Genomic DNA, 8078 nt, shown 5'->3' on the forward strand with positions numbered 1-8078 from the left:
GAAAATATTTGGAGAGATGAGGAGATTGGGGAGATAGAAGCAAAAACTAGAGAAATGAAAGAAAATAAAAAATAAAAAATAACCAGAGAAATGAAAAAAATTTAAAAATTTAAAAAATCAAAGAAAAAAAATATCAGAAAAAGAAAAGAAAATAAAAAATAAAACCGGAGAAAAAAATAAAAAAAAGGAGAGAATTAAAAAAAAGAAAGGAAATAAAGGAAATAAAATACTGGAGACAATGAAAGAAAATAAAAAGAAAAGAAAGAGAAGAAGAAGACATGCAATAAGATAAAGGAGAGCAAAATTGGGAATTAAAAAAAAAAATCAAAAGTTGACTGGTCAACACTTTCATGTTTGTAAATATTTTAAAGAGGTACTATATTTTTAGATTTATTTTCTTATTGTTTTATCTATTACAAATATCCTTGCTTTAATAATATAGTTTACCAATGTACATGAGATGTATATTTTTATTATATTGTTCATATGTTGCATATTGTATGCTATATAGTTTCACATCATACGATTAAACATGTTCATACATTATATTAGTATATAATTGTTATATAATATGATAGCCTGTTTTTAATACCACTCTAATATAATATAAGAGTTATATTAATTGATGAAGTCACATGATCATGCATATTATATATGTGTGTGTGTGTATGATGTATATGAGATAATATATTTGTTATAATATAATTGTTATATTATATAGTTTAATGTATGATTAAAATTTGCCTATTATATTGTTTTGTTTTTCATTAATTTTTATACAATAATTGTATTATATTAGTTAAGGAAAATAAAATATGCATATGATAGACTTTACTTTCTTTGATATAAAAGTTAATGACATAGAATTAAATAAAAATTGCATGCAAATATAAGGGTTTAATTAATTTTTTTTAAAAATGTTTAAAAATTAAAATTAAAACACCATGCTAAAATGTTTCTAATAAGATTAAAAATATGAAAATCTTTTACTTGTTTTAATAGGATTAAAATAAGTTAATAAAATATTAAATTCATAAAATATTGACTATAAGGAACCTTTGTCTAAAGAAGGTTCCGTCTAAGGATTGAGGTATTTAAGTTGATGGTAACGGAATACTCCTATCTAGGAACCACACTGGAAGGTGAATTAGTTAACATTTTATAAGCATGCAATAATGCATTAATTCATTAAAGTGTTTGGTGAATTAAGACATTATGTTAAATTATCCAATATAAGTGTTATATTAGGTAAATTTAAACATCACTTAGAAAAACGATTTAGCCTAAGTTTAACTAAGTAATGAACCCTAATTTATAAAATAATCAGTGGGAAGAAAAGTATATTTGATAATTTACTCTCACGTTCTCGTTAAAAGTTCACACCATGAGATTCATACTCGACCTCGTGGTGTATCGGGCGCATCCTCTCTTCGGAAGGTATTTGTATGGGTCAACACCAAGGTGAATGAAGAGAGTATTTATAGTGAGTGGGAGAAGGATATGTGTCAAAATTCCTATGGTCTCCTTTATTACTTTGCAAAGTGAGATTTCATACTTGGCTTCATGGTGCCCTGAGCGCATCTTCCCTTTAGAAGATGTTTATATAAAGTCAACATGAGGGAAACACTCCAACAGTGGATAGTTTTTGCACCAATATGGTTTTTTCCTTTGGTTGACTTATTAGGACGGAACTCTAAGATCTAAAATGAAGAGTTACACTCACGAGAACCATTAAATAAGTTAATGTTTTCTTGACTATAATAATTGTAATTAAACACTATAGGAATAAGAGTTATTCTGGAGTATTATTTGGTTGAAAGTGTCTCAATTCAGTGAGGAATAGCTGATTATCCTTCAGTGGTTTTTTGTTCTATATCATTGAAGTATCATTGCAAAATAATATGAGTTTGAGGGATTTCATTATTATTCTTGCTAAACTAGATTGGTTTCAAAGAGTTAAGCAATTATCTATCTTAGATTAAAATTTGTTTATTTAAGCAAAAATGACTAGTGCGGTAATTAATTTGCTTTCTGTTGACAAGCTTACTGGCAATAATTACACAATGTGGAAAAACACAATCAATACTATGCTGGTAATTGATGACCTGAAATTCGTCTTAATTGAGATCAAAGAATCGCTGCATAATATCTTTGGACGGCCATCGACACAAGTCAAGCATGATGCCCTCAAATTCATCTTTAATGCTCAGATGCAAGAAGGGACCTCTATTAGAGAACATGTTCTCAATATGATGGTTCACTTTAATGCGGCTGAGATGAATGGGTCAACTATTGACGAAGCCAGCCAGGTCAGCTTTATTCTAGAGACTCTTTCGAAGAGTTTCCTCTAATTTTTTAGTAACACTGTTATGAACAATCTAGACTACAACATAACCACTCTTCTTAATGAGCTATAAACCTATGAGTCTTTGATGAAAGTTAAAGGGCAACATGAGGAAGAAAATATTGTCAGCTCTTCTAAGAACTTCCATAAAGGTTTGACCTTTGGAATTAAACCTAGACCATCTTCTGGTTCAAATAAGTGGAAGAAGAAAAACAGTGGCAAGAGAAATAAAGCTGCCATTTTTACTGCTGCCCAAAAGGGAAAGAAAGCCAAGCCTTCAAATGGAATCTGTTTCCATTGCAACATAGACAAGCACTGAAAGAGGAACTGTCTGATGTACTTGGTTGAGAAGAAGAAAGCCAAAAAAGGTAAATATGATTTGCTTGTCTTAGAAACTTGTTTGGTGCAGAATGATAGCTCTACCTGGATAATTGATTCAGGAGCTACTAATCACGTTTGTTCTTTTTTTTTTTTTTTTTTTATTTTACAGAAAATTAGTTCTTGGAGGCAGTTGGAAGCTGGTGAGATAGTCATGAGGGTCGGAACAAGAGAGGTCATCTCAACCGTTGCCGTGGGGAGCATAAAATTATCTTTCCATAAATATTTTTATTATTAAATAATATATTTATATTTCTTAATATCAAAAGAAACTTGATTTCAGTTGCATGTCTTATAGAACAGATGTATTCAATTTCATTTTCTGTAAATAAATCGTTTATTTTCAAGAATGGTGTTAAGATTAGAAGATAATTTAAATGTGCTAAGACCATTACCATCGACAATGCTCCTCAATATTGAATTATTCAAAACGACAATGACTAAAAATAAAAGACAAAAAATTTCTCCTAAAGAAAATGTCCATCTTTGGCACCTAAGAATGGGTCACATAAATCTCGATAGGATCAAGAAATTAGTAAAGAATGAACTTCTAATTGAGTTAGAGGAAAGTTAATTATTAGTATGTGAATCATACCTTAAAGGCAAAATGACTAAAAGACCTTTTACTAGAAAAGACTATAAAGCCAAAGAACCTTTGGAACTTGTACATTCAGACATTCATGGTCCGATGAATGTTCAAGTAAGAGAAAGTTTTGAATATTTCATCTATTTTATAGTCGATTATTTGAGATTTGTGTATCTTTACCTAATGCAACACAAGTCTGAAGCTCTTGAAAAGTTTAAAGAGTATAAGATTGAAGTTGAAAATTTATTAGTTAAAACAATTAAGACACTTTGATCTGATCGAGGTGGAGATTATATGTGCTGGGATTGGTGTCCTAATTCTCCCGAAGTCTCGTAGTTTGTAAACAGTTTGTACACATTGTTATTAATAAAATAAATGTTATTTTATTTGCATTTACTCATATCCAATAAACTAAGATCCATGGTTATTTTATGTAAACTTAAGTATGTATGTGTGAAACCCGGATTTCTATTTTCCTTATTTAAGCAAGTGATAAAAGGAATTAACTAAGTGAAAGTTAAATCCTAAGTTAAGGGGAAGGAAATTTCTAAGTGTTAAGTAGATTTTCCTTGAATAATTTAAGTTGAGCTTTAATTAGTAAAATTGTAATGAGATTTGTATAATAAATAGGTTGTTGAAAACAGTTAGTGTGATTGGTGAAAGAAGGAATGGAGATTTGAAAGGAGAAAATAATATTGGAAAAGTTGGGGAAAAATATTAAGTGGGAATATAGAAATTAAGTACGTGGAATTAATGTGGAATAATATGAAGATTGAGTTTGGAAAATTCGGGGAAGAATACGGTTAAGTATGAAAAATTAGGTGAAGTACGGAGTAAGAAATTAAGGAAAAATATAGAAAATATTATTTTGGAATTATCCTGGAAGATCCGTGTAAAAATATCATTAAGTGGTGAGTAAACGGGTAAAAAAAAATATACGGGGAACATTTGTCACAGTAGCTAAAGATTGGAGAGAAAAGTTGGAGAGAAAGATGGAGAGAGCGAGATCATTGAGATCGAGACTAGCGAGATTGGAGAGGAAATGGGAGAGAGCGAGATTGAATAGAAGATGAGAGAAAGCGAGACCAGCGAGAAAGCTGGAGAGAGTGAGAGTGGAAAGAAAAGTTGGAGAGAAAGCTGGAGAGAGCGAGATTGGAGAGAGCTGACCAGCGAGATTACTGGAGAGAGCGAGAGTGAAGAGAGCGAGACAAGAGAGAAAGTGGGAGAGAGTGACATTATCGAGAGTGGAGTGAGCGACACTGTCGAGAGCGGAAAGAGCGAGAGCGCCTATGCGTTAGCCTTGCTTTATCCGATTCGAATGTCACGCCCACGCCTCGCCTATGCATTGAATGACCGAGCAAGCTTCTGGGCAATGTATTTGGACGCGTTGGGGTGGATTATGCATTTAAAAACCCTAATTTGAATACAAACAAAGCTTGAAGACGTAAAGACAAACGTCAATTAAAATCTAGGTGTCTGATTAAGAGAAATTCTTAAACCCTAAGAAACTGTGTTGGATGCGTTTGGGAAGAACACATTGAACCAAGGTGAAGTTAGCTTACGTTGATAAAGGGAGGATTAAACATTTGGTCATGCAGCCAAGTAGGTGCTGTCAATCCCACGAGCAATTTGAACGTCTATAAATAGGGAGTTGGGATTTCATTTTCAAATCACACAAAAATCATAAATTTCATAGAGAAAGTAGAGGGCAGTGAGGGTTCAGAGGAATGTGTCAAATTTGGACGAGAAGATCTTTCAATCTACTCGTGCGTTTGGAGTGATTCCAAATCCATCTGAAAGCCCTAGAAGTCTAGTTTTCAGAGTAGAGCTGCCGAAGGAAAAGGCTCAAAGGAACTAAGCTGGAGGTTGAGAAGAATGCAGAAGGGTCAGACTATCGGGTTAGTCTGGGCCAGTCTTAAAGATTTTGAGATTCCAGCAAAACACGAGGAATTATGAGCTGAAAGTTTAGGGTAAGATTCCTAAGACATTTTAGAATAAATTTGTAGAAGGAAGTATTTCCAGATAAGATTCGGAGCTATGAGTAATCTAAGTTGTAAGTTGAATCTGGATTCTAGTGATGAAAAAGGGACCCAAGGAGCTACTAGAGTGAAAAGTTCCTAAGAATTCGAGGTGAGTGGCTAAAATGTTTTCAAACTAAAACGTTTTTTTAAACTGTTTTGATTACAAACGTTGTACAGAAAGCATGTTTGCGAAAATAATTCTCATACCTACTAGTTTTATAAAATGGTTTCCAAGCAAGATTTGAATTGTGTTGTGAACGCATGCCTATTGTTGAAAAACTAATTACATACGTTGATTTTATCCAGCATGCGTTACCATCTTTAAAGCCATGTTGTATATGTGTTATACTCTACATGCTTTAAAGAGAAAAGTTGTTTATAAATAGTTTTGGTAAAATGCGATGCCGAAGTACAAGGAGAAGGTATCCACCCAACTAGATACTGAAGTACAAGGAGAAGGTATCTATTGGTACTGATGTACGTTTGAGAAGGTAACAAGCCAACGGGATACTGAAGTACGTTGGAGAAGGTATCCTAGTAGCTCGATACTGAAGTATAAGGAGAAGGTATCTGAGTAGTAGTACCTAATGTGTGAAGGTACTTAGTGTGGCCACATGTGAATAAAGTCAGAGATTGAGCAAAAGGGTTCTCTCTGGACTAGTAATTGGTGTTGGGATTATTTTACCAGTTATACAGTACTTTGATTTGAGAAATGATTTTACTATTTTATGTTTAAAACAGTTTTATATACATTACGCTTGGAAAATATTTATGCTGCAAAAGTTTATATTTCAGATAAAACTATTTTTTGAAATTATGCATGAGAATTTACTATGTTTTCTCGGTCACTCACTGGGCGTAAGCTCACCCCATTTTCAAATATTTTTGTTCCCCCCCCAGGTAGCGGTCAAATCCTCTAAAGACAGCTCAGTATCTACTCTGCCACTAAAGGACCAAAAGACTTGTAACCGTTTGCTAGGTGGTTATTGTTAATATTGTACACATGTTACTATTGTTCATCTAGAGACTAGGGTTTGTGGGTTTTGGGACTTGTAAATCTAATGTTGTAAATACTCTAAACATATTAAGTATCTAAGTTAATAAATTGTGGGCCTAAAGACGTCCCGTTGCATATGTATTATAATTGGTATCAGAGTTATTCCACAAGAGTTATTAGGCAGTAAGTGTCAGCCCAAGGGTTGGTAACTACTGCAGTCATGCCTTTCTCTAGACTAAGAAGGTGGTTTGGGGCGGGATGTGACAGTATGTGAGTCATACGAGTGGATCATGCCTTAAGTAATAATCTAAATGGTCAATAGTATAAGGATAAAGGAGGGATACCTTATCCTGGTGACACTACGGATACAGCCTGCTTTGTAGATATTTACAAGTGTTCTAAAGTGCTACAAATGGTCTGATCTTGACCATTCATGTGGAGACATGCGAGCGGGGGGTGTCCTATACAAAGAGTTTGTATAAGACCTGACCACGAGATGATTAGTCTCTTTATATAACACCATTGATAATTGAGACTTATATTTCACTTAAATGACCATAGGTAACATGACCTTAATCTTGAGTATTTTGGGAATCCCTGCCTATAAGGGCGGTCCTTTGATTAGTATGGATGAGAGTGGCCAAATTGCCAACTCAACAAGCCTACCTTTTTAGGGATTCGTCTGATTGGGGAGCTGGGAACTCAGTTACACAAGACAGAATTCACTCCTTCCCCGAAGCAAGGGTAAGTAGATTAATTGCTTCTTAAGGGCTGATTTCGGGTCTTGAATATAGTGGCCACACTCTTTCTTTGAAAGAAAGGACCCAGTCATAGTAAGACTATGACTTATTGTTCATTAGAGAAATTAGTGGTACTTAAAGAGTTAGATGTAACTATAGAGGCAAAATGATAAATTAGCCCAGCTGTACTTACGAGCGATTTATGAAGGCTTAACGCATTGTTGATTGGTTAATATGGACACAAAAATATATCTGTAGTGAGAAGAGTGCAACTGTCGGTCTTTAATGGAGTGCCCGACAGTTAACGGATGGTGGATCTTGTGATTAAAGAGTTTAGTTAGTTATTCTCATACCGTTGGAGCTTCAAACTACAGGTCTATAAGCTTCCCTTGGTAGCTCAATGGTTTCAAGTTGAGAATCTGATTTTGGGTTAGTTTGAAGTGTTCAAATTAACAAGAAGAAATTCAATTATATGTGATATAATTGGTGTGATGTATGAGATATATTATTTGGAGGAATTGATATAAATATGATTTATATCAAGTACCATAAAATAGAAAATGAACTATGGTTTATATGTTTCATTCCAACAATTTAATTATATGACAATTAATTTCTTTTTCTCTAATAACCAATTGAGTGGGAGGTTATTGGAAGTTTTATAATAACCATGAGATAAAAGGAAAATCGTTTTCCAAATTTAGTGGTTGATCCATTCAGAAAATTCTCACGGAAAAGGGCTATCAAGTGAAAATTGTTTTTACTAAGCGATAGTCGTTGAGAGTCTAAATAATCGTTTAAGAGTTGACTATACGATAGTTACTCAGCTGATCGTTGCTACACGATCGAGTAGCAAAGTCTATGCGATAGGCTTCCGTTTACTAAATGATCGAGTACTTTATCTATGTGATAGACAGTATTTCATCTCCCAGTTACTCGATCGTCTACTCAATCGCATACCTCCTTTGTTCCTTAATACAAGATCATACAGAGCCCAGAACTCCTGCATTCT

Source organism: Benincasa hispida, chromosome 12 (assembly GCF_027475165.1).
Source record: "Benincasa hispida cultivar pf3 chromosome 12, pf3_genome.v1.1, whole genome shotgun sequence".
In the NCBI taxonomy this organism is placed as follows: Eukaryota; Viridiplantae; Streptophyta; class Magnoliopsida; order Cucurbitales; family Cucurbitaceae; genus Benincasa; species Benincasa hispida.